This window comes from Notamacropus eugenii, chromosome 6, assembly GCF_028372415.1.
Source record: "Notamacropus eugenii isolate mMacEug1 chromosome 6, mMacEug1.pri_v2, whole genome shotgun sequence".
NCBI classification, from domain to species: domain Eukaryota; kingdom Metazoa; phylum Chordata; class Mammalia; order Diprotodontia; family Macropodidae; genus Notamacropus; species Notamacropus eugenii.
The window spans coordinates 150,008,675-150,036,384 of record NC_092877.1 but is presented as its reverse complement, the minus strand read 5'-3'; the positions used below and the strand labels follow the sequence as shown (position 1 = coordinate 150,036,384).

Sequence of the window (27,710 nt, the reverse complement as noted above, 5' to 3'; positions counted from 1 at the left end):
ACCTCTGTCTTTCCGCCATAGCTACTGGGGCTCAGCCTGTGGGTTACAATAGAAGGGGGAGTCTTTCCTCACATGATCCAAAGCTCTGGCTGAAACAGCTGCTGTCCCCTACCCCAACAATGAGTTGACTCATCTTGGAGGCTGAAGAGTGGGATGGGGAGCGGGATCCTCTCATCTTCATCCCAGAGATTTCCTGTCTGAAAAACTGTAGGCAGGACTGGGTTTGATGTGCAGCTGTTTCAAAACACAGCCCAGTCTCTTCCAGAGCCAAAGCACAGCCTGGAAGGCATGGAGTCCTAAGGAAAGGGTCAAACTAAATTCCGCTTGGAACTCAGAAGTGAATTTAGATTAGAATAAGTAATAATTGTTAAAAATTTAAGTGTAGTAAGCAGACATGCTTAACTTTTATCTAAGTATGTTCATTTCTTGGTATTTTTTGTTTGCTTTATATGGCATCCTGTTTTAAAATTCATTAAGGTATGTTACTAATTTTTAGTGCAACTCAAACCACATTTATGAAGCACCTACCATATATATGCAAGGCACAGTGCTAGAAACCAGGGATGCAGAGGTGTAAAATAACTTGTATTTGTCCATCAGTTGTTTATATTCATGCTGTTATTTGAATGCTGCGCCCTATTTTTGTAGTGAAAGCATAATTGAGTGAATTATTTGCTATGTGTTTTGAGAGTCAGTTAGTTATGCTTGGGGAAAGCTTAGTCTGTTGACCTTCTCTGCTATAACAAAAAAACCTATTTGAATTGAAGTAAGTGGGCTTTCCCAGGAGATGGTCTCATGGCTTGCCTGGAGGGCAGAAAGGAAAATGACAGTGAAGACTGGAGACATTGGGGGCACTGGTTCTCTGGAGATCAGGCCCTCTCAGGGCTGCCAGGTTCATTCTATGACTAGGCCAAGAACAATGATCAGTCACTCCGCTGTAGTGTCTTCTGAGTGACTTGGAAGGCAGCAGGTGCACAAAAAAGAGTCTTATGGAGGATTTAAGTGACCATTTAAGAAGAGGAGGGAGACAAGCAGTGGAAGATGATAAGGAAAAGGATTTGTAATCATGTACTTTCCCAATTCCCCTCCTACCTCTCTGACAAATCCTCTCAGAATCCTTAGCAGGATCATTATCATGTCTAGCTTCCTGTATGTGAGTGTCTCCTAAGGTTTTTACTCTTCTCTGCTGCTTTCTATATACTTTCTCTCTTTGTGATATTATCACCTCCTCTGAATTATATCTTTTGTAGTGATAAGTCCTAGATCTATGCGTCCAGCCCTCATTATGCTCCAATCTTGAATGACCGACTGCTTTCTGGACATCATTTGCCTGACTCAAACTCAAAATATCCATAACAACTCATTATTAGTTCCCCTAAATTCACCCCATTTTCTTAACGTCTGTGTTTCTGTTGAGGCCATCAGTATCTTTATAATCCCCCAGGCTCTTAACCATAGAGTCATCCTTAGCTTTTCTCTGCCCCTCATTACTCGTATCCAATAAAGTGGCCAAGTCTTGTCATTTCCATCTCCATATTATCTCTCACATCTCTCCCCATCTCTGCCCTTGTATAGCTACCATCCTATTTCATACCTTCAATACCTCAAACCTGGATTTCTACAATGGTCTCCTAATTGGGTCACCTGGCTTCTAATCTCTCTCCTCTCCAATTCATCCCCCACATAGTTGCCAGAAGAATTTTTTAAGTTATGGATCACCCTCATGCTCAATAGTTCAATTAATCAATCAGTTTTAGGTACCTACTCTGTGCCAGATGCTGTGCTAAATGCTGAGGTTACAAAAAGAGGCAAAAGACATTCCTTGCCCAGAAGGAACTTACAGTTGTAAAGGTGGAGAAAACATACAAACAAATATTTCCAAACACAATATGTTGTTCAGCCATTCCTATCATTTACAGCTCTTGGTGTCCAAATTTGGGGTTCACTTGGCAGAGATCCTGGAGTGGTTTGCCTTTTTCTTCTCCAACCCATTTTACAGATGAGGAAACTGAGGCAAACAGGGTGACATGACTTACTCAGGGTCACACAGCTAGTAAGTATGAGGCTGGATTTTTAACTCACAAAGAAGGATTTTGACTTCAGGCCCAGTACTACAGTCACCTAGCTACCACGAGCATTCTATATCTAGGATAAATGTAATCAATAAAGGGAAAGCACTTGAATTAAGGTGAGCGAGGAAAGACTGCCTGCCAAAGAGGGGATTTTTGTTGGGACTTAAAAGAAACTAAGGAAAGCCTGTAGTATATTGGGTGATCATGGATAAACGTTCCATAGGATGGGTAGGCAAAGATGGGTTGTGGTCTACACTGTTGGAGCAAATGCTCGAATTGATGAAAACCGTGTGAGCATTCGTGTGCTTAGTACGTGGAGTTCATGTTCTACAATATGGATTCAAGAGAAAGCCCTATGCCCCACAGATGTTCACCTTGGATCGTTACTTCTGTGACAACCAGAACAGGCAAATTCTGTTCAAACAGAAATGGACTGACCTCCTGTCTTCTGTTCGTCAGTCATCACAACCAAATCAGAGCAAAGCCTCAGTGTCTCATAGATGCTTTCTCATGCATTCTTTGTTGTTTTGCTTAACTCAGATCAGAGTTAGATGGACATTTACATGATCAAAACTCCTCTTTTAAAGTGTGCTGAAAATTCATTTAGGTTTGAATACCTCCAAAGGGACTTCCAACATGGAGAAGAGAATACATGGCCATTTATAGAAAGACCCACCTCTCTGCAGACAGGCAGGTTTCACCATGTGCACAGGCCATGGCACATCCTAGAAGTGTAAAAGGTATAGAGAAAGGCTAGATACCTGCATAAAAGTCCCATACGGGAATCAGAGAAAGGGTATTGCGTCTGAGGTCAAGGGACTTGTGTTCAAATCATACTGTAGGTGTCTGTTGCTTTTGCAACTTTGGGCAAATCACTTTCTCTCCCTCATCTGTAAAATGAAGAACCAAATTAGATATCCTCTGAAGACCCTTCAACCTCTAAGTCCGTAATCCTATTAAAACATTCAAGTTATCAGCAAAAGAAAAAAACAAATATGTGAACTTTGAGGGAATTAACACTGCTTATATTACCTGGGATTTGGGGTCAGGAGAATAGTAACTTCAATGACCATCACATATCTAAGAACAGAAAGACATCCCCACTTCGTTAGAGCCCCCCACCCCTTCTCTTTCCAAAAGACTTAAGTTAGAATCTAATCAAATGCATCCTTGTCCTCCAAAAGGAGCAGCGTTTGCAGTGAACTCATTGTCTAGTGTAGACATTTCATACTGGGAAAAATAAACTAGATTTGGATATTGGCCAACTCTAATTTTCACTCCAATTCTTTTTTCTCCACTTTGCTTTTTCCCTAACTTTGGCCTTCCACACGAGCCCTGTGTTTGAAGCGTGTTGACACCCTGCCTCAGTGCAGCTGGCACTCTATATCAATTATTCCAGGCTCAACTTGAAAACAAATGAAAGGAAAACTAGGGGCAGGCAATTGGATTGGATCTCCATTCTGCCGGATCTTGGCTTCTCATATCCTTCTTTTCCTTTGGAGTCCTTTAGTTTCACCCTCCCTTGCTAAAAGCCAGGGAGAGTTTCAGACATTTGGTGTGCTAATCAGATTTTCCACTAGCTACCGTAACATTGATATGGTAATTATAAACTTTATTTAGCAAGGTACCCGATGGGTTTCCCACTCCCTCTGAAAGCTTTGCTCATACTTGTGGCTCCTTTTTCCCACCAGGGGATGTGTCCTCAATTTCCCTTTCTTTCGAAGCAAGTATCTTAGGGACCACTGTAATATGCTGTCAGTTCTAACGATATCAAGGCCCAGAGAGGACACTGGAATTGAGCTGCTGACTCTGTTTTCCCAGAGGGTGGGAGGTTAACTGGGCTTAGCAGTTTAATGAAAGCTAGATTTGCAAACACTTCACAGCGACAATGGGCTGATTCCACCAGCAATTACAAACTCGATCTGCTTACAGGCCCAAAGAACTAGAGATATTTGGCCTGGCCAAAAGAAGAGGTGGGGGTGGCATGGGGTGGGCATCACAGCTATCTCCAAGCATTTGGAGAACTGTCAGGGAGAAGAAAGCTTAGGCTTTTTCTTTGTCAATTTAACTGGACAAACTTTAATCAAGCACCTACTATGTGCTAAATGCTATTCACACAAAGACAAAATTGAAAATAGTCCTTATCCTCAAGGAGTGTACATCTTAGTGGAAACAGGGAGAAGGCACATATTTAGAAAATTAAATGCAAAATATAATGAAAGTAAATAGAAAGAGGTCCCAAACAGCAAAGGGTCTATTGAAAGTGGTCTTCTCTGTTCTTCTCTGGAGAAAGTTTTCAGCAACCACCCAAGGAATATCTTCCTTACTCTCCTTCTCCTCAAAGAATCCCTCACTCTCTTTAAGACTCAGCTCAAGTTTCCCCTTCTACATGAAGCCTTCCCTGTCCCCCTCTTCCTCTGGAACTACCTTGTATTTAGGTCTTCATTTGTTTTGTTTATCCTTATCTATGTAATAAATGTTATCTTCCTGGGTAAATGTTAGCTTCTTGAGGCCAAGGATTGTTTCATTTTTTGTCTTTGTATTTCCAGAGCCTAGCAGAGGCCCTGGCAAACAGTAGGTGCTTGATAAATGCTGGTTGATTGATGGATCAGGATGCCCTTGTGTAAGAGGTGGCATTTGAGATGAGTGTTGAATGGACCTAGGGATTTTAAGATACAGAGCTTAGAAGGAAGAGGACTCTAGGAATGGGAGCTACCCTGTGCAAAATACCTGGAGGTAGAAGATGGAGTGTAGTGTATGGAGAAAGGAAAACATATTCCATTTGATTAGGATATAGAGTAAATGGGGAAGGTTGTAATATGAAATTCTTCTCAGAAGACATGTCTGAGGCAGATGGTGAAAGACTTTAAATGCCAAACAGAGGAGTTTGAGTTTTATGTTAGAGGCAATAGAGAGCTTTTCAGTGGGGGTATGACATGGTCAAGTCTGAGCTTTAAGTTTACCAGTATTCATAGTTGTGGAAACAACAGGTTGGAGAGCATAAGCCCAAGCAAGGTGAGATTTTTGTTGTTTTATTTTTGGAGTTTAGCCTCCCAGGCTCAGCCTAAATTGTAAACATCTGAAGGATTGATCTCCTTTGAACCCTGATAATTCACAGCTGTGCTGAGTCATGTAGATTACATGCCTGCTGGCTCTGAGAGAATCAGGGGCCTAGTCTTTGTTATATATTCTGGGAGGTTAGCATTTTGCTTTGGGGGCTCCCTCATGAGAAGGAACTTTTGATTCCCTGAATGGGACTCTGGGTAGCCATTTGCTAAGAGCCCTGTGACTTCTCAGATGTTGGTGCTTTTCCAGTCTGGTGGTATATGTAGGTGGTTGTATTACTTTGTTCAGACAGTTGGAACCCTGTCTGTTAAATCTGTTTGCTAGTTTCTCTGCTTGTATTTTCTATACTCACTTCTTTTTACTTGTCTGTAATTGAAGTGAGATTGTTGAACCCTTTAAAGTTGTCTTTCCTTTAGAAAAACAGATCAAAGAACCTGTGCTAGTAACCAATCCTGTGTGCTAGTGTGGTAGCTAATACAGACAGAAAGAGTCTGGAAGACAGGCATTCCAGTTCAGAGGCTATTGCGGGGGTTGATGAGGGCTGGAACTAGGTTGATGACTGAGGGAGAGAAGAGAAGATGGATATATGGAAGAGATCAGGGAGGTAGAATTGATAAGATTTGGCAACTTATCATTACTGTGAAGTGTTTGCAGATCCAGATTCGTTGAACTTCTGAACCTAGTTAATTTCCTATCCTTTGGGAAAATGGAGCCAGTGACAATTCTAGTGACCTCTCTGGTTCTTGATTTCACTGGAGATGACAACATTGGTCATTCAGAAATGGAACAATTTGACTTAGGAGATATTTCTCTATCACTAGAGTTCTTCGAGGTCATTGGCAGTCAATGGAGGCCAATGGAGGGCACTGGCTATAGGGCAATGCATCCATGTGTTCGGTTCAGCAGCAGGAAACATAACCAGATACCATCATGTCATAGACAATGATTGTGAGGTATTTCCCCTTAGGCAGTTTGATGGCACAGTGGCTAGAGTGCTGGACCTGGAATAAGGAAGACCTGAATTCAACCCTGGCCTCAGACATTTACTAGCTGGATGACCCTGGACAAGTCACTTAACCTCTGTTTGCCTCAGTTTCCTCATCTGTAAAATAAGTATAAATAATAGCACCTACCTCACAGGGTTGTTGTGCGGGTCAAATGAGATAATATTTATAAAGTGCCTGGCATATAGCATGCATTATATAAGTGCTGTCTATTACTGTTGTAATTGTTTCCCTGCTCATCCCAAGAAGATACGACCAGATTCGCTACAATGATACAGATAACATTCCTCTGACCAGATGCAATACCTCCCGGATATTGAAGCTATAATATTCTTCTGGTGGGTAAGTAATTACACCCTCTATATGCTATGTCTTGTAGCATTGTGTCAAGAAAGGGGTGCACTTATCTAGGACAAGTGGACTCCCACCCTTCCCTTCTGGAGGGTAGGAGGAAATAGTTTTGGGAAATGGATAGCCAGAGTGCCTACTGCTTATTATATTACTTGTTAATTATCTTGCATTCTGTTTTAAGTAAATGTCATTGATCTCATTAGTATGTTATGTGCTTAATTCTGGCCAGCTCAAAGAGAACTGGTAGAAAACAGTGTAGTTTTTGTGAATCAATGAAGGAGCTCAGATAGATTCTAAAACCTGGATGTGTCCTGGGTTGCTAGATTAAAAAAGAACGCACTTCCTTTCCTGTCAACATATCTGGTCCCCCCCTCCCCACTGTAACTTCTGTCAGTGTAAATGCCTGGTCATAGCATTCCTAGGTGTAACCAAGTAAGCAATTTGCTATTAGCTGGCTTTATTCATAAGGGTTTGAGGATCTTTCATTATGAGATATGTCTTTGCCAGGCCTGGAGTGAGGAAGACTTATCTTCCTGAGTTCAAATCTGACCTCACACACTCACTAGCTGTGTGACCCTGGGCAAGTCACTTCACTCTGTTTACCCCAGTTTTCTCATCTATAAAATGAGCTGGAGAAGGAAATGGCAAACCACTCCAGCATCTTTGCCAAGAACACCCCCAAATAGGGTCATGAAGAGTCAGAATGACTGGACATCAACAACAGCAAACAACTCTGCCTCAAGAAGTTGTGAATCAGGCATTGTGTTGGCCTTGGAAATAGGTAGACCTCTGATACTTCCTTCCACTGAGACCATGGCTAAGGAACCTCGGGCTCTTCATCTACAAAATGGTGATAATAATCCCTGTCTCTACCTCGTGCATTTGTTGCCCGGTAAAATGAGATTATGTCTATCCAGGTCCTTGCAAACCTTGACAAAATATATAAATGCCAGCTATTCTGATCATAAATCCGATGTCAGAAAGAATTAAAAAGATGCCTTCTTTCCCATTCCTCATTGTGACTTCTGTACACACTCAAGTTTTCATTTGGCTTTTAAGGCTTGTTTCTTTCCTCTCTGTTGAAATCTTAATCAAAAGAGACAGCCTTTCTTTCCCTTTAATCAGCTCCAGCTTGGCCACAGTCAGTGTTTTTACATATTCATAGCTGGACCATGTAAGAGAATCATCCCAGGAATTCGATGGGTCTGATCCCTTTTGCTGGTTTTGGGTTTGAAATGATTTAAAAGCCACAGAATAAACCAAAGATGAACTGCCTGTCACTGCTCACTCAGTGTTCTAGTAGATTACTGGAATGGGTCTGCCAGCTGCCCATGGCCTGGCCTGGCAAAGGGTGCTCCATTACATTAGGAGGCAAGATGATAACCTCCATTAATATTCAACTCTTTGTCCTCTGCAGACTCCCATTTTGACCTTATTACAGCACTCTCCTCTGACTTGTGCAGGAGGGAACACCAAGACTATTTATCCCCACAAATCTCTCTAGTCATTTGACTACAGAAAGAGAGGGAGTAGTGCTGTGTGCTCTTCTGTTAGTGCTATTTCAATTGGAGGGTGGAGTTTTTAATCCTACAGGGAATAGGGAATACTATAGGGAATCCCTTCTATTCCAGTCCAGCACCAGAGATGAGAGGGAGGAAGACTATAGTACCACAAAGCTTTACTTCCCTTCTCTTATGCTGAGAGAAGAAGATGAAGTCTCTTGTCAGCCCTGTCTCTAAATTCTCATTTATTTATTATGAAATAGCAGACAGTTTCCCCCAAGGAGTCATCTATCCAGCTTTTTCAGTTACCATCCATTATTATAGGAAGGGAGGAAGGGGCAGATCCACCATGTTTTTTGTGAGCTTATCAGTGTCTACATTACCAATGAGCAGTCGTCTTGATGTCGGCTCAGGAGACTTGGCTACAGGCAGGCCTTGTTTGCTTTTTTTTTCCTTTGATGCAGTCAGTGTTAGTCTGCCAACATAATTTCTGAAGAGAAATCATTCTGGGTCTTGGGAGAATGCTGGATGGTGCAGTGAAAAGTGAAATAGGGGTCAAGGGACCTGGGCTCAAACCTTAACTCTGCCAATAACTTGCTCTGTGACGTTCAATATTCTGGGGGCTCAGTTGCCTCATCTGTAAAATGAACACTAAATGATAATGAATGCTGTAGTCAGCACTGAGAAAGGATCACAGGATTCTGAGCTGAATTCTATGTTCATCCTATTAGGAAAGATGGCTTAGTGGGTAGAGCACTGGTCTCAGAGTCAGGAAAACCCAAGTGCCCACCTTGGACTCTTAGTAGTTGTGTGACCTTAAGCAGATCACATAACATCTGTCTAACTCAGTTTTATCTTTTGTAAAATGGGCTGATAATAGCACCTACATCCCAGGATTATTGTGAGGCTAAAATGAGATAATATTTGTAAGGTGCTTTTTAAACCTTAGAGCACTATGTAAAAGATAGTCATGATCTAATCCACCCCTCTTCTTTTACAGACAGGGAAAGAGTCCCAGGGAGATGAAGTTCTGAGTTCTATTTTATCTGATGGATCCTGGGGAAAAAGTGACACCCTACTGTGTAGGAAAAAAAAATGCAAATGCCTTTGTTGTTGTTCAGTCATGTCTGACTCTTCATCACCCCATTTGGGATTTTCTTGGCAAAAGATACTGGAGTGGTTTGCCATTTCCTTCTCTAGCTCATTTTACAGATGAGGAAACTGAGGCAAACAGGGTAAAGTGACTTGCCCAGGGTCATACAGCTAGTAAGTGTCTGAGGCCAGATTTGAACCTGGGAAGAGGAGACTTCCTGACTTCAGGCTTGGCACTCTCTCCACTGCGTCACCTAGCTGCCCACAAACTCCTTAGTCCAGCATTAAATTTGGTGACTCTGGATTCAGACCCAGATCCGATAGCTCCAAATTCATGTTCTTTCCCTTTCCTTTCACCCTTCTATTACTAGGGAAAAAAACCTTTCTGCAATATGCTGAACTGCATCCCTTCCTTTTGGTCTTCCTCTGTCCTTATCCATTTCTTTTCCTTGTATTTTGTTGTTTTAAAAACTGCCTATTCTGTGCGTCCCATTTAATTGTTTGCCTGTCCTTCCTTCTTAGTATTCCAGTCTGTGATTGAAAGGTCACTGAGCAGATACTGATATGCTGTATCTGTATGCACAGTTTCTGGTGTATTTCAGTTTCTTAATACATCTCAATATATTGTGTTTAATGTAGAGAGGCATTATTGTTTGCTGATAATACTGAAAAAAATGGTTTGATCTTTGTCATGCTTTGTCAGTCTTCTCTCTTGTGAAGTGAGAAGGTTGTACCAAATGACCTTCAGGATTCCTCTCAGCTATGAATTTCTAGGGTTCTATTATTCTGAATTCTATTTCTTTATGAGTTCAAACTTGGCCTCAGACACTAACTAGCTGTGTGACCTTGGGCAAGTCACTTAACCCTGTTTACCTTAGTTTCCTCTTCTGTAAAATGAACTGGAAAAGGAAATAGCAACAGCCTCTTTGCCAAGAAAACCCCAAATGCAGTCATAATGAGTCAGACATGACTAAAGCAACTGAACAACAATAACATTTTATCTGATAGACAGTGGCAAATGATGATTCTCCATTGGCTGAAGGAAAAAAATCAAATTCCTTAATTCAGCATTAGAGTTTTCCAGAATTTGTTTACCACTGACCTTTTTAGCCTTATTTAATACTGCTGTACCATGTTCTAACAAAACTGGACCCTTAGACTCTTTCTCGAGTTTGGTACTCGTCATATTTAGTCAGAAGATACCATAGGTGACATCTAGTACAAATCCCTCATTTTGTAGACCAGATAGGCATGTCATCGGACTAAAAATCCAGCTGTCCTTCTGCCTCTCTGCACTGCCTTTCCTGTCTTTGTGTATTTGCTCAAACCATTGCCATTTGACCTGGAGTGAAGTCTCTCTGTATCCCTTCCTCTCATAGTCCTTTGTCTTCCTAACTCAGCTCAGAGGCCACTTCCTCTGTGAAGCCTTCCCTGGTTCTCCCAATAGTTAGTCCTCTTAATAAAAGTGTTTATTTATCTGTGTCCATGTTGTATCCCCAAGTAGCATGTAGATTTATTGAGGTCAGGGACCATTTCATTTTCATCTCTATATTTTCAACACTTAACATAGCACCTTGCACATAATAGCTGACTAATATATTTTTAAAAGTAAAATGTATCCATAACCACCTTTTAAACTACTTACATTTCCTGTCTTTCTATTGCTACTTTCATGCCCTCCTCATATGTGGGTGGGAGGAGGGGAAGTGGCACTGTCGTCTCTGGAAACTGTTGTAACAACAAAAAGTCTAGGCATGATCCATTGAAGCTCTAGTCACCTGAGTGGACCACCGAGCCTGGAGAGGTATCTTGAAGTTTGGGGTCTCTCTAACGAGTGGGAAAGTGAGGATGGGCATCTAACCTATCACACTCCTCCAAAGTGCAACTACTAAAAGACTATCACCATGGTGCTTCTTACTTCTATAGTGTGTGGTGATGTAGGGTAGGGTGGGGAGGGCATGTTCAGTTTAACTCAAATAGAGTCACCCAGGTAGGGACTGAAGGAACCATGGGTCCTTGTGAATCATAGACTCTCAGATCTGGAAGAGACTTTAGAAGTAATGCAGTTCAACCTATACCTGTAAACAAGGGTCACATCTGAGATATACCCAATGTGTGAGCATTCAGCCTTCACTTGAAAGAACAGAGGGTTGGAGTAGATGGCTCCTATGATCCCTTCTAGATTTAAAACTATGATCTGGCATCTAGTGCTCCACTCCCCCCACACCTCTGCTCTATTTTTCTTTTGAAATGCACTTTTTATTGTGAACTTAGGAATCATCCACAAACACAAACCTTTCAAAATTTTTAAGAGTATGAAAGGGGTTTGTTTAAGAAACTGTGAACTTTTATGTCTAATACAGTCACTTTTAAGAAGTATATATTACATATTAAATATACTGGCCAAGTTCCTCATCCACCCAGAGCAGCTAGGTACCCACTTACCACTTGTGCTCCTTTGTGGGTGGTATTGATGATCTCACAGTTTAGTAGCTGCATCTATGTCAGTCAATCAAATCTCATGGCTCAGGCCCAATTCTGTTTAGGAAACTCCATGGCTGTTCTGTTTCATTTAAGGTCACTTACAAGATGTACTGTATATATTTTAATTAGACTGTTAGCAACAAACCAAAGGAAATTGATATAAATGCATCCATGATGCCTCTTTCCTACCCCAAAACACTCTCATTGGCAGACAGGGTGAAATTCTAGATCAGACCAGAAATGTCTAGTAATGTTTAAACAGGGTTATTCATTCATTACTGTCCCCCAACCTCCTGCCCATTTATCAACTTTGGGGCAAGTTGTGTTGGACCTCAGAAGACTCTGCTGGTCTCTTTTGAAGCTGGCATGAATTCTGTATGCAGGATGGCATCTGGTCTTGCTCTTCCTCCTAGGTAGCAACATTTGCTGTTTTCTAACTCTTCTTTCTCTTGACTATCAAATGCATATTCACTGAATGTGTGTTACCTCACTCATAGTGAGAACCTGAAAAGGCTGTAGCCTAAAAGGACCAAGATCTCCCATTGCAACCTGGGTCATCTTCAGTCATCTTGATGAATATCTAGTCACTGTATCCAGATGACTCAGGAGAAGAAAGTGAGGTTGGTGACCTTGCACAGCAACTGCAAGTCATGTCATCATTTCCCTGATGTCATGATTCTCTTCTAAAATGAAGGACAAATACATCACATACATATACTTAATTGAATCTCAGTCTCAATAAAACTGGGCATGACCAAGAGCATCTCCCCCCACCTTAAACTGTAAGATAACTGGCTAACAGGCAGCTGGAGAGAGGGGAGTCACAGCAGAGGTTGCTGCAGTTTAGGATCATGAAATTAGAGCTGGAGTAGATTGTTGAGATCCAATTCTCTCATTTTACAAATGTGGAAACTGAGACCCAAAAAGATTAAGTGACTTGGTAGAGTGCCATTTTTATTATCTTTCCCCCTCATCATACCTCTCTCTTATAAATACCACTTCCCTCATTATACCCTCAGTCTACACACAGTCTTCTGCCATGCTCACCCCTAGAGTTGTATAAAAAGGCACATGATTGCTGCATTGGTATATAGGGGATATGCACCAATCTGTCTGACTTCCATGTAGTATGTGTTCAGGAGTACAACTGAGGTATCAAAGTGTGTGAACTTTTCTCTAAGCCTTATTTTCCCAAATGACTAGATTATTCCATGAGCCCTATCAATATTCCACAGCTCTATCAACAGTGTATTGATGAGCCTGTCTTCCCACAGCCCCTCCAATTCTGGATCATTTAAATACAAAAACATACAGAGAGGCAAAGTATCAAGTTCTTGCTTCTGGGAATCACTCTAGCCAAGAATCAGCAGTGGCTAGGGTTGGACTCCTTCCAAAATTAAGCTTAATAAATTCCGATGTTACTTGGTCAATTGCCCTTTAGGGTACTCATAGCCAAGGATGCTCTAACCATGAATAGCTGCCTAGGGTCATGGATCAAGGGAGAATCTATGCTCCATTGCAAGTAAATTGACCTTTGTCTAAGGCCTCGCCGTTTAGCAGATGAATTCCTTTCTCACCACTACTAACATCATTGTCACTCATCCTTAAGGGAAAAAATTCCTCTCAGGACCACTGGGCTCTACATACTTGACCCCAGCACAGGCTGACCTGAAATACTAGGCAAGATATTCAAGGAATAAGACTCTCCATAGCAAAAGAGATAACACCTCATCAGTACCATACTCTAATGGTTTCATGATAGGATTATTTCTTCTATAAAGGGGAAAATTATCACTGGAAAGAAAGATCTTGGTAAGACACAGTACAGGCTCCTGAGGGTTCTTCTTGGCTCTGTGGCTGACTTTGTTAAATGACTAAGCATCATTTGAAAAGCTGTTCCTGCCTTTAGGAGACTCAGAGTCCTCCTATAACAACAGCATCGACAGCAGCAATAACAGGCTATTAGAAAGACAAGGTCATAGAGCAGATAGGGCGGCACAGTGGATAGAGTCCTGGCTCTAGAGTCAGGAAGACTTGAGTTCAAATCCAGTTTTAGACAATAGATGTGTGACCCTGGGCAAGTCACTTAACTCCAATTGCCTCTCACCTCCAACTTTCCCCCAGAAAAAGAAAAGAAAAGAAAGACTTGGAATCAGGAAGAAATTGCCTCTGACATTACCAGCTGTGAGATCTGAACAAATCATTCAGATTCTCAATGTTCCCACGGAATCATCTAAGGCTGAACTTTTTGTCTTTTTTATCCCCTTTATTTATACAGTGTTTTGAGGTTTACAAAGCACTTTACACATATTGACTCATTTTATCATCACATTGACCCTGAGAGGTAGGTGCTATTATTATCCCGTTTACAGATGAGGGAAACCGAGGTAGAGAAAGGGTGAGTCACAGATTAGATGCAGATCTACATTGGTAAAGGATGTTTTCTCACTAGGAACTCCCATCACAAATAATTCACAAATTTAAAAAAAAAAAGCACTGAAATTCCTATTATACTTTAGCACTGGCCAAGCACTTCCCATATATCATTTTGTTGTTTCCTCACAACAATCCTTTGGGATTGCTGCTATCTTTATCTCCATTTTACACATGAGCAAACTGAGGCTCAAGGGCAGCAAAGTGCAGTGGAAATGGTGCTAAATCTTGAGTCAGAAGACCTGTATTCAAACTTTGACAGGGTCATTTATTTCTTATGTGATTTGGAGCAGGTTACTTACTGGACCAATTTCCTCTTCTCTAAATTGAGGGAATGAGAGGGAACAGATAACCTCCAAGGTCCTTTCCAACTAGATCTATGAGAAAAAGTGAGTTACCCATAACAACAAGCAAGTATGAGAAATCTGATTTGAACTCTGGTCTTTGTAGCTTCAGGTCCAATACTCTACCTACTGTACCATATTAGAGTTCATTTGTAACCAGTGAATGGTATTATCTGTTCCCTCTTGAGTTCCCAGAATAGTAGAGCTGACCTAGAGAAATTTTTTAAAAGCTGTTAAGAGAACTACACCTGCCATGACCTTTCATGTTAAAAGATGATATATGGCACAGCCAATGTTGCTCATATCTAGGTGCCTAAATCTGGCTGAAAGATTGAGGAATTCCCAGCATGTCTTGTGGACATCTGGGTTTCCTTTAGTACCCATCATTGATAGAGGCAGCCTGGAATACTTACAAGTGTGTTGGACTTTGAATCAAGAGGACATGCATCTGCATTCTGCCTCTAACACTGGGCAGTTCTCTTAACCTCTCTGAGCCTTAGCATTACCCTCTGTAAAATGGAGAGCATAATGGAACCATTGGCTGGTTGTGAGGATCAAAAGTGATAGTGTCTCTAGAAGAGTTTGCCCTTTGACTATTTTCTGTCTCCTGAGAAGGCAGTGAATCAGAAGCATGCTAGATTAGGGAACAGTGAGTTTCAGGTTGGCACCAACATTCCTGAGCTTTGTGACCCTTAAAATGAGTTTTACCTCTGAGACTCAGTTCTCTCATGTGGGATAATCATACACAGTTTGACTCACAGAGTTGTAAAGAATGTCCTTGAAAATTCATAAAGTGTTCTAGAAATGGGAGTTATTTCTGGCTCTTTAGAATTCAATCGTGACTCTTGATTTGTCTGGAAGGGACCTTAGAGGCTATCTATTTCAATTTTACAAATAAGGAAACTGAGGCCCAGGCAAGTGGCATTACTTGCCCAAGATGTGTTTAGACAGAGATAAACAGCCCTGACTGATGGTTGCACCCAGCCTCTCCTATTTACTGTCTAGTTTTCTACAGCTGTGCCCCTGTAGGGCTTGAAGCTATGTTCTAGCATATCTCTCAAAAACAAAGGGTTGGAAAAATAGGAGAGATTTTTCTTTTTTAATGTGCTAGTCAATATTTATTTAGCACTGGCAGAGTAACTAAGCTGAAAAGAATACAGAATCCACAAAATGCCTTCTCTCCTAAGGACTGAAATTGTATGAGAGAGTTTGAGGGTTCTTTCTGGTTTTTGTTGGGATGTAGCTTTCAGGGAACAAATATCATAACTAGGGACAGCCACGGAACCTTAGAATGGAAAAGTGAAACTAGAAAAGAAAGAATTAAAACCCCACAATTAAACACCAAAATGGAAATCCTAAAAATCAAAGGAGAGATTAATAAAATTGAAAGTAAAAAAATTGAAGTAATAGATAAAACTAGGAGCTGGTTTTACGAAAAATAAAATAGACAAACCATTGGTTAATTTTATTTAAAAAAGAAAGAAAAAACCAAATTAACAGTATCAGAAATGGAAAGGGTGAATGTACCATAATGAAGATGAACTTAAAGCAGTTCTTTTAATCAATTATATGCCAGTAAAAGTAAAAATCTAAGTGAAATGGATGAATATTTACAAAAATATGAACTGCCCAAATTAACAGAAGAGGAAATAGAATACTTAAATAACTGTCCTTAGAAAAAGAAATCAAATAAGTCATCAGTGAACTCCCAAAGAAAAAATCCCCAGGATGAGCTGGATTTACAAATGAATCCTACCAAACATTTAAGGAAAAATTAATCACAATACTATGCAAACTATGTGAAAAAAAGAGATAAAGAAGAACTTTTTACCAAATTCTTTCTATGACATGAAAATGGTTTTGATACCTAAATCAAGGTGAGAAAAGACAGAGAAAAAGAAAACTATAGGCTAATTTCCTTAATGAATATCAATGCAAAAAATTTTAAATAAAGTACTAGCAAGAAGATTACACAATATATCACAAAGATCATGTACTATGACCAGAGGGAATTTATATCAGTAATACAGAGTTTGTTCAATATTAGGAAAACTATCAGTATAACTGACCATATCAATAACAAACATCACAAGATTATATCAAGAGATACAGAAAAAGTCTTTGACACCTGTTCCTATTCAAAATACTAGAAGGCATAGAAATCAATGTAAGCTTTCTTAAAATGGTAAGTAGTATCTATCTAAAACTAAGAGCAGGCATTATCTGTAATGGAGATAAACTTGAAGCCTTCTCAATAAGTTCAGGAGGGATGGAAGGATGTCCATTATCACCACTATTATTTAACATAGTACTAGAAATTCTAGCTATAGCAATAAGAGAAGAAAAAAGAAATTGAGGGAATAAGAATAGACAGTGAGAAAACAAAACTCCTTGCAGAAAATATGATGATATACTTAGAGAACCCTAGAGAATCAACTAAAAAACTCATTGAAACAATCAACAACTTCAGCAAAGTTGTAGTATATAAAAGAAACCCACATAAGTCTTCAGCATTTCTGAATATTACCCACAAAACCCAACAACAAGAGATAGAGAAATTCCATTTAAAATGACAGATATTATAAAATAGTTGGGAATCTACTAGCCAATACAAATCCAGCAATTATATATATGTGTGTGTGTGTGTGTGTGTGTGTGTGTATTATATGTATATATATATATATATATATATACATATATATATTTCAAAACATTTTCCACACAAATAAATGCTGATTTAAATAATTGGAGAAATATTAATTTTTCATAGGTGGGTTGAGCCAATATAATAAAAATGACAATTCTACCTAAGTTAATCTACTTATTCAAAGTCATACCAATCAAACAAACAAAGACTTACTTTATAGAGCTAGAAAAAATAGTAACAGAATTTATCTGGAAGAACCAAGGGTAAGGAACATTGAGGGAATCAATGACAAAAAGAAAGCGTAAAGGCAGCCTAGCAGTTTCAGATTTCACACTATATGACAAAGTGGTAATCATCAAAACAATTTGGGACTGGTTAAGAAATAGAATGATAAATCAGTGGAATAGATTAGGTATATAATAAAGAGTAGTAAATGACCATAGTAATCTACTTCCTGAAAGATGCAAAAATCCAAGTTTTTTTGACAAGAACCCAGTATTTGACAAAAATTTCTAGGAAAAGTGGAAAGCAGTTTGTCAGAAACTAGATACAGATAACCATATACCAAGATAACTTCAAAATGGTACATAATTTAGACATAAAGAGTGATGTTATGAGTAAATTAGGGTAGCACTGAAAAATTTAACAGTCAGATTTGTGGATGAGGGAAGTGAACTGAACAAAAGATAATAGAGTATTACAGAGTAAAAAATTAATTTTGGTTATTTGAAATCAAAAAGTTTTTACACAAATAAAACTAATGCACACAAAATTAGAAGGAAAACAGAATACGGGGAAAGAACTTTTACAACAAGTTTCTCTGTTAAAGGCTTCATTTCTCACATATATAGAGAACTGAGTCAAATTTATAAAAATAAGAGCCATTTATCCATTGATAACTGATTAAAGGTTATGAACAAGCAGTTTTCAGAAAAAAAATCTAAGCTACTATGTTACTACTATCATTAGTAACATGGAAAAATGTTCCAAATCACTATTGATTAGAGAAATCAAAATGAAAACAACTCTGAGGTACCCACCTCACACCTACCAGATTGGCTAATATGACAGAAAAGGAAAACGATATATGTTGGAAGGGATGTGAGAAAATTGGAACACTAATGCATTGTTGATGGAGTTGTGAACTAGTCCAACCATTCTGGAGAACAATTTGGAACCATGCCCAAAGGGCATAGTTGACTCAGCAATATCATTATTAGGTCTATATTTTAAAGAGATCAAAGAAAAGGGGGAAAACCTGCTTATTAAATACATACATACATATATATATCCATATATTTGTGTATATGTGTATATATATATGCATACTTATGTGTGTGTGTGTGTGTGTGTATACATATATATCAATTCTTTTTGTGGTGGCAAAGAATTGGAAATTGAAGGGATGCCCATCAATTGTGGAATGACTGAACCTGTTGTGGTATATGATTGCATGGAATACTATGACGCTATAAGAAATGATGAGCAAGGGAGGCAGAGCCAAGATGGTGGAATAAAACAGAGACTTGCTTGAGCTCTCCCCCACATCCCTCCAAATATCTGTAAAAAATTACTCTAAAGATATCCTAGAGCTACAGAACACACAAAATGACAAAGTAAAACAAATCTTCAGCCCAAGGCAGCCTGGAGGGTTAAGAGGAAGGGTATATTACACAGTCTGGCATGGACTACACCAGCACAGACTGGCCAGAGTACACCTCAGGGGACTAAGTCACTGACCACTGTGATAATATCCAGACTTCTCAACCCACAAATGCCAAAGATAGAATAAAAGGTCAATGGGAAAACTCTGTGGGACCTGGGCAGAAGAGGAACATGGTCCAACTGAGGTCCAACCCCAGCCCTGGGGTGGTACAGCTGATGGTGGTGATGGTGGTGATGGTGGTGGCAGCAGCAGCAGTAACAACTGCTTCTGGAGTTCTGGGCCCACCAATGGCAGGAAATCGACTTGCTGATACAAAAACCCTGAAGCCTGAGAAAGTACACCCACATCAACCCCATTCCCACTGGAAGCAGAGTCCTACCTTGACAAAGAGTTAGAAAGTCAAATATTTGGCTGGGAAGATAAACAAACATCATTAAAAAACTCAGACTACAGAATCTTCCTTTGGTGACAAAGAAGATAAAAACATACAACCAGAAGAAAACAAAGTCAAAGCTCCTCCATCCAAAGCCTCCAAGAAAAATATGAATTCATCACAGATCATGTAAGAGCTCATAAAGGATTTTGAAAATTAAGTAAGAGAAGAAGAGGAAAAATTGGGAAGAGAAATGAGAGTAATGCAAGAAAATCATGAAAAATGAGTCAACAGCTTGCTAAAGGAGACCCCCAAAATCCTGAAGAAAATAACACCTTAAAAAATAGACAAACCCAAATGGCAAAAGGGCTTCAAAAAAGCCAATGAGGAAATGAATGCCTTACAAAGCAGAACTGGCCAAATGGCAAAGTAGGTCCAAAAGCTCACTGAAGAAAATAATTCCTCCAAAATTAGAATGGAACAAATGGAAACTAATGACTTTATGAGAAATCAAGAAATTATAAAACAGAAACAAAAGAATAAAACAATAGAAGACAATGTGGAATATCGTATTGGCAAATACCACTGACCTGGAAAATAGATTCAAGAGATAATTTTTAAATTCTCAGTCAACCTGAAAGCCATGATCAAAACAAGAGACTAGACATCATCTTTCAAGAAATTATCAAGGAAAACTGCCCTGATATTCTAGAACCACAGGGTAAAATAGAAATGGAAAGAACCCACCAATCACTTCCTGAAGGAGATCCCAAAAGGAAAACTCCTAGGAATATTGTGGCCAAATTCCAGAGTTCCCAGGTCAAAGAGAAATTATTTGAAGCAGCCAGAAAGAAACAATTCAAGTATTGTACAAACACAATCAGGATAATACAAAATTTAGTAGCTTCTACATTAAGTGATTGAAGAGCTTGGAATATGATATTCTGGAGGTCACAGGAGCTAGGATTACAACCAAGAATCACCTACCCAGCAAAACTGAGTATCAGTTTTCAGGGGAAAAAATGGATATTCAATGAAATAGAGGACTTACCAGCATTCTTGATGAAAAGACCAGAGACGAATAAAAAATTTGACCTTCAAATGCAAGAATCAAGAAAAGCATGAAAAGGTAAACAGAAAAGAGAAATCATAAGGGACTTATTAAAGTTGAACTATTTACATTCCTACATGGAAAGATGATATTTGTAACTCATGAGACCTTTCTCAGTATTAGGGTAGTTGGAGGAGATAGGTAAATAGATAGATAGATAGATAGATAGATAGATAGATAGATAGATAGATAGATAGATAGATAGATAGATAGATAGATAGATAGAAAGATGGATGGATGGATGGATGGATGGATGGATGGATGGATGGATGGATGGATGGATGGATGGATTGATGGCACAGCGTGAGTTGAATAAGAAGGGATGATATTTAAAAAATAAAATTAATGAGTGAGAGGAATATACTGGAAGAAGGAGAAAGGGAGAGATAGAGTGGGGTAAATTATCTCACATAAAAGAGGAAAGAAAAAGATTTCACAATGGAGGGGAAGAGGAGGGAGGTGAGAGGGAATGAATGATCATTACTCTCATCATATTTGGCTTAAGGAGAGAATACCAAACACACTCAAATGGGTATCTTACCCTACAGGAAAGTAAGGGGTAAGGGGATAAGTGGGAATAATAAAAGGGAGGATAGATTGGGGGAGGATGTAGTCAGAAGCAAACTCTTTTGAAAAGGGACAGGATCAAAAGAGAAAATAGAATAAATGGGGGGGCAGGATAGGATGGAGGGAAATATAGTTAGCCTTTTACAACATGACTATTATGAAAGTGTTCTGCATAATTACACATGTATAACCTATATTAAATTGCTTACTTTCTCAATAAGGGTGGTTGTGTTCGTCCTTCACGCCATCAGAGAAATGATGACATGACTTTTACTTGATTTTGTTTTGAGTGATGGAGGGTTGTGTAAGGTCACCAGCCTCACTTTCTCCTCCTGAGCCATCTGGATTCAATGACTAAATATTCATCAGGATCCTCAATGAGGGTGGGTGGGGAGGGAAGAAGGGAGAGAATTTGGAACTCAATGTTTTAAAAACAAATGTTAAAAGTTGTTTTTACATGCAAGTGGGAAATAAGATATACAGGCAACGGGGTTTGGAAATCTATCTTGCCCTACAAGAAAATAAGGGAGAAGGGGATGGGGGGGGGGGGTGATAGAAAGGAGGGAAGACTGGGGGAAGAAGTAAACAGAATGCATGGCATCTCAGGGTGGGGGAGGGGAGAGATGGGGAGACAATTTGGAACTCAAAATCTTGTGGAAATGAATGTTAAAAACTAAAAATTAATTAATTATTTTTTTTAAAATGATGAGTGAGGGTTTCAGAAAAACCTGGAAAGACTTACATGAACTGATGTAAAGTGAAATGAACTGAACTAGGAGAGCATTGTACACAGTAATAGCAACCCTGAGTGATGACCAATGTAATGACTTAGCTGTCCTGATCATGACAATAATACAATTTCAAAAGACTTATGATGAAAAATGTTATCTATCTCTAGAGAGAGAATTGATGTACTCTGAATTAAGATTGAAGCATATTTTATGCTCTTTATTTTTATTGTGTGGTTTTTTTTGCAACATGGATAATATGGAAATATGTTTTGCATAACTTTATTTGTATTATAAAAAAATAAGGAAAAGTAAGGTGCTGTGTTAATTGGGTAAGTGAATACCAAGGTGGGGACATGTTCATAGGAGATGCCTTTTATGCAGCTCTAAGATAGGATCTTATGTAGCTAATATCAAAAAGTAAAAACAACTTCTCTGTCAAACATGTTTAGGTATTGCTGCCCTTTCCAAAGAAGGGGTATATATGTGAAATGATGTGATGAGGTTTATGTGTGTATCATACTAACTCAAGAGGCAGCATGGCATAATAGACTGAGAGCCTCTGACAGTCACTGGCTATGAGACCTCTGGATAAGCTAGCTAACTTCTCAGTGTCTCCAGGACCTCTAAAAACCACAAGTTGCAGCATAATTGCTGATCTGCATTGGTAGAAGGATTTTCCTTATCAAGAGTTCCCCATGCCAAGAAAATTACAGGTCTGGTTGAAAAATATCGATAATTCACTTTATTATAAGTTGGCAGTGCAAGTAGTTGCATCCCTATTTACAGAAAAGGAGATGAAGGCTCTGAGATATTACATGACTTGTCCAGGGAGATGCAGCAAGGAATTATTGGAGGCTGCACTCAGGTCCATTCTGGATCTTTCTTTCCCCTAAAATGCATAGCCACCTCACATGACTCACTACAAAGAGTGACTGCCCCAGAGAATCAAAGGGACATTGTAAAGTGGGAGTCTTATCAATGGGACATACTTTAGTGCATCTGTCTTCTCCATCACAATTAATGACTCAACTAGGTGCTTACCACCATCAGCACTATCTTCATCTTCTAATGTGATGGGCAGTGGTATATACAGTATGCTTCTTTCAAAGACCCTTACAGGACTCCCTGAAATCATCCTTTCATCTAAAAAAACCAATCCAGAACTCTTTTTAATTCAGCACGTATTTCCTTTTATCTCTTTCCCTTGGCTGTATCCTGCACACTCATAGCTTCAATTGACTCTTTGTGGTAGATGATCCAAACTTCTGTATCCCTCTTCCTGCCCCCATCCCCTCCAAATTCTGCTCCTGTATTTACAATTACTTGTTAGAAATCTCTATCTAGAATTCCTGCCAGCAATTCAAATACAGCATTTATACAACCAAAATCATCTTCATCCCTATTTCATTCTCCCCCTCACCATATGCCCCTCCAAAACAAAGACAACTCAGCTCCTACTGATTTCACCATTGGAATTAATGACACCACATTTCTCCACTCTTGCAGGCAAGAAACCTCAGTCATATTTATATCATTCTCTATCATGCCTTATATAATATCTATTAAGAATCAATGAAAGAATTCATTAATCATCTTCTATATGCTAGGCACTGAGACTACAAATACAAATTTTTCGAGTGCTAATAACATTCTCTCTCTTCAATGTCTCTTGTACATCTCCTCACTATTTCCCCTACCATGATGCCAGTGCAGTCCCTCTCGCCTGGACTATTTCAGTGACCTCTTAATTGATTCTACCATCTCTAGTCTCTCCAGTCCTATAGATCTTTGCCAAATTAATCTTCCTAAAGCACAGTGATGATTAATTATGTCACTCCCTGGTCAAACAACCTTAAATGGCTCCCCATTGCCAATAAAGTCCAAGCTCTATCAAGGCTTGTCATGATCTGACCTTCTTTTCCTGCCTTAACTCCCACTACTTTTGCAAATGTAGCCTACATTCCTACCCAACTGTAATACTTGGGACTTGCTGTTCCCTAAATATTCCACATATTTTCTTTCTTTCACGCCCATATTCAGTCTGTTTTCTCTATTGGTGCCCCATGGGCCTCTTGCTAGTGTTAAACTCCCAGAAATACCTCCTAAGCTTGGGAAGGCTTCCCAAACTCCTTTCCTCTATGATTATTTCTCCATGATTCCAGGACTTTCTGGCTCTCTCAATAACACTACTATCTTTGGTGAACAGAGTTGGGTTCCTCTTGCCCAGATCTACTACATAAAGGGATACAGTCTTCCAACTTTTCTCCTACTCTGCTGGCTCTGAAAGAAATACTCAATTTTCCCTTCAGTTTTTAAGTGTAACCCCCACTGCAAGTAATTATAGGGAACCTCCAATAAAGTCCTACTCCAAAGGCTTGTAATAGTCTGACTTTGGGCTCTCAAAGGTTAGTCTAGATCACAAGCTTTGGCATGTTTACCAAGCTGAGAAGATAGACCATGTATTAGTGACCCAGGGATCATTCAAGCTAAATTTGGAGACACTCATCATCAGGTACTTGCCCAACTGTTCTCCATTTCCATGTAATTATTTCAATAATTCCAGGACTACATCCTTGCTATACCTTAACAGAGGGTCATTCAAATTAAATTACAAATGAAGAAAGTTACAAAACTTCTACAAAACAAGAAGACTCTTAGAAAAGTTACAAGCTTCTAGAAGATCAAGGATATAATCCGAGGGTCTAGACACGCTGAGGAAAAAGGCAACCTTTCCTTGGAGATTTGAGCAAGGAAAGAACAAAGCTCTTGAAATCAGGGGTAGAAAAGATGAGGGAAATCAATGGTGGATGGTCTCAGTGTTCTCAGTAAGAGGTAGTCACCTCTACCCTTCCTAGATGTTTTGAGAGTTCTGGCTGTCAAAAGCACCTGAAACATAGTAAGCATTTTTTAAGAAGTCATACATTGATTGATTAGAAGTCCTATTCTGCCCTCAATCCATTCCTGATTGTCCTAGATATTTTGGTTGGCAAACTGTCAAATTGTACATTTATAAATTAATCAATCAGACCTATATATTATACTATTTATACTATCATCTATGTTTATGTGTAAATATCTACTCATGTGTATACATTTACTGTGTACTCATGCCGTTTTCCAGATGTCTGACCTTGGCCAAATTACTGTAGAATCACAGAATCTTAACTTTGGAAAGGACCTTAGAGATCATTTAGTCAAACCTATATCTGGACAAGAATTCCTTCTATATGTCATTCAACTAGCAATCCTCCAGCTTTTAAGTGAATATCTCCAAAGACAGGGAATCCACCAGCTCCTGAAGTGGTCCATATTACATCCTTACATATGCCACTAAGTGTGACCTAAGCAGACAGAGCATTGGACTGGGAGGCAGGAAGACTTGAATTTGAATCCACCTCAGATACTAACTAGCTGTGTGATCTTGGGCAAGTCATGTTGACTCAGCCTCAGTTTGTTCCTTTGCAAAGTCGTGATGGTAAAAGCACCTGCCTCCCAAGGTTGTCAAGTTCAAATGACACAGCAGATGCAAAGCACTCTGCAAACCTTGAAGCACTAAATAAGTGTTATTAATAATACAGGAAATGCAAACTCTCCTCTCTGCAATTTCTAATGATTGCTCCTAGTTTGCCTCTCTGGCTATGAGCTTCCTTGTCCTTAAAGTGAAGGGGTTTCACTAGATCACTAAGGCATCTTTTTGCTCTAACATGCTATAATCATGTATGCATATATACATATAGAGTACACATTTAATAGTATATATAGTATATTTTGTGCCCATGTGTATATGTGTGTATACAGACACGCAAACAAATAGGATATATGTATACAAGTATAGTATATATAGAATCTGTATAATTTCATAGTGTGTAATAGATGTAATCTGCATGTATGTGTATATATACGTATATGGCATGTATGTAATAACATATAGCATATAGATGCATATGTATGTGTGTATATGCAAATATATTGAGTGTACATATACACATATATATAGTGTGCATATCTATCATATGGTGTATATATATATCATATGTGTCTCTGTATCTGTACTCATAGATGCATATATACCCACATATGAATATTGTGAATATAATAATATATAGTATATACACACATGCATATGTATATATGTTTGTATAAGTGTGATAATATATCTGTATAGAATATAGTGCATATCTGTGTATATGTTATACATATAGACACATAGACACATATATACATAAGTATATACACACATATAGTATATATGTGTGTGTGTGTATACACTATCTCTCTTTCATAGAGAGAGAGAGTGCATATGTATCCATACATATATATAACTCTCTACATGTATCTATATATATAGATTTTATATACTTATATAAATTTTATATATATTATATATTTTTCTATGTGTCTATTTATATATATATATAAAGAGAGAGAGTCTGTGTGTGTGTGTGTGTGTGTGTGTATACATACAATACAGAGCCATCTCCAGTTGTCCTGATGTATATCTGGCCACTAGACCCAGATTGCACAGGTCTCCCTCACTTAAATCCAATTCACTTGCAAGTCGTGGCATCACCTTCCTGATGTCATGGTCTTTTTTGAAAATGAAGGAGAAACAACAGCAATCACATATATACCCCCGCACTCACACACACTGTATTCCTCCATTAAAGTTTTATGTGCCAGGGCAGGCTGGATTCGGTAAGCCTAAGTCAGCAGAGAGCAGACTCTAGCAATTCCTGCTGAGTTGGAAAGGCTTTGCATGCAGACTCAGAGATAGACTGTATCTCCTCTGAGAACCACCCTAGCTAAATTCAGAAAGGTTCAAAACCAGAAGATGAACCAGCAGGAGTGAAATCTTCCTGGCCACAGAAGCTCAGGAAGTCTGTCTGCTCAAAAAAAGAGTTGAATTTTGGTTTGCATTGGTGTAAGAAGGACCTACCCAGATGAAGCCCTAGACCACTGAAGTATGGAAATCTGTTTTATATTAAATATATTGCTTCAGCAGAAAGGATGTTGGCTCTGGAGCCCTTTGGAATCAAAGTTCAAGGTCATAGCCTAGTTCTTCTGCTTACTATCTATGTCACTCTGGATAAGCTGCTCAGCCTCTGTGGTCCTCAGTTTCTTCAACTGTAAAATTAGGGGTCGAGGGAGATGTCTTGTAAGACAGAGGCATTAAGCATGTAGTTCCATGGGCTGGGTGTGGTTCGCAACACTTCCAAGTGCAACCTGAACCAGATTAAAATATTGGGAAATATTTAACAAAATAAGTAAAAATACAATAAAACACAGGTAACACTATGTTTTAAAACAAAGTCAATAGGAGGTCCATAGGAATCTTTATGTATAGTTTAGTGGCCCTGTTTCTGTTTAAGCTTGACACTACTGCTTGAATGTCCCTCTAAATTTATAATCTCATGATATTATCATAAACAAACATATGTCTGATGGAAATTTCAGCTGTTCCAAATATTATCTATATAATATTAATGGCTATTGCTGATAATTGAGAAAGATAACCAAATTGACCTGTTAACTCTCCATTCTTCTAGTTGTTTTTTTTATTTCTATCCTTACATTATTAGAATACTGAAAAGGAAAATACCACGACCACTGAAAGCCCCTCTAAGAAATACCATTATTGAGTGATGAATTAGTGGTGATTTTCTTGCATTTTTAAGGGTAACTTGATAGGGGAATCATCCATTTGAATGGTATTAGCAATAGTTTCTGTAAACTGGAGTTGGAAAAAGAATTATGGAGCCAGAAAGAATCTTGAAGGTTACCTAACCCAACCCCCTCATTTTACAGATGAGAAAACTGAGATCCAATCTCTCATTCACTGTGCTTTTCACAGTCACCTATGAGATCAATTCTTTCTTGACTTCTCAGAAAAAAATGTTATCTCTGAAAATGAATTTGTATTGCTTTATGTTGTCAGAGAATGAAACCCACGCTTGCCCAATATATTTCTCTTTCTGCCTTAGTTGTTAGAAAATGAATTGCTAACATGTTGGCCAGCTTAGACTGCTGAAAACATCCATTCTTTCTGCATGCTTTAAGGTGTTTTATCTTTCGATGTCTTATCTTGTACTTTGTTTAAATCTGTAAATTGTCTCAGGTCTTTTGGAAGAAAGGCAGGTACTAATCTTAAATAAATATTAGCACTACTGCTCAAAACTCAATGCAAGTCACGTTCCAATATACAGTGTACATCTTGGCCTCAGGAAGTCATCAGTTCCTAATAGTGACTATCAGTCTCTTGGCTCATAC

General features: G+C 39.0%; 1 long non-coding RNA gene across 1 annotated transcript in view; it reads left to right on the top strand.

The window, feature by feature from the left end:
• The first annotated feature begins 6,228 nt into the window (after window positions 1-6,228).
• LOC140510678 (uncharacterized) overlaps window positions 6,229-27,710 on the top strand; it is a 46,260-nt gene continuing 24,778 nt past the window's right edge. The window contains exon 1 of the long non-coding RNA XR_011969333.1: window positions 6,229-6,484. This is a non-coding gene — a long non-coding RNA (uncharacterized lncRNA). The remainder of the gene's footprint in view (window positions 6,485-27,710) is intronic.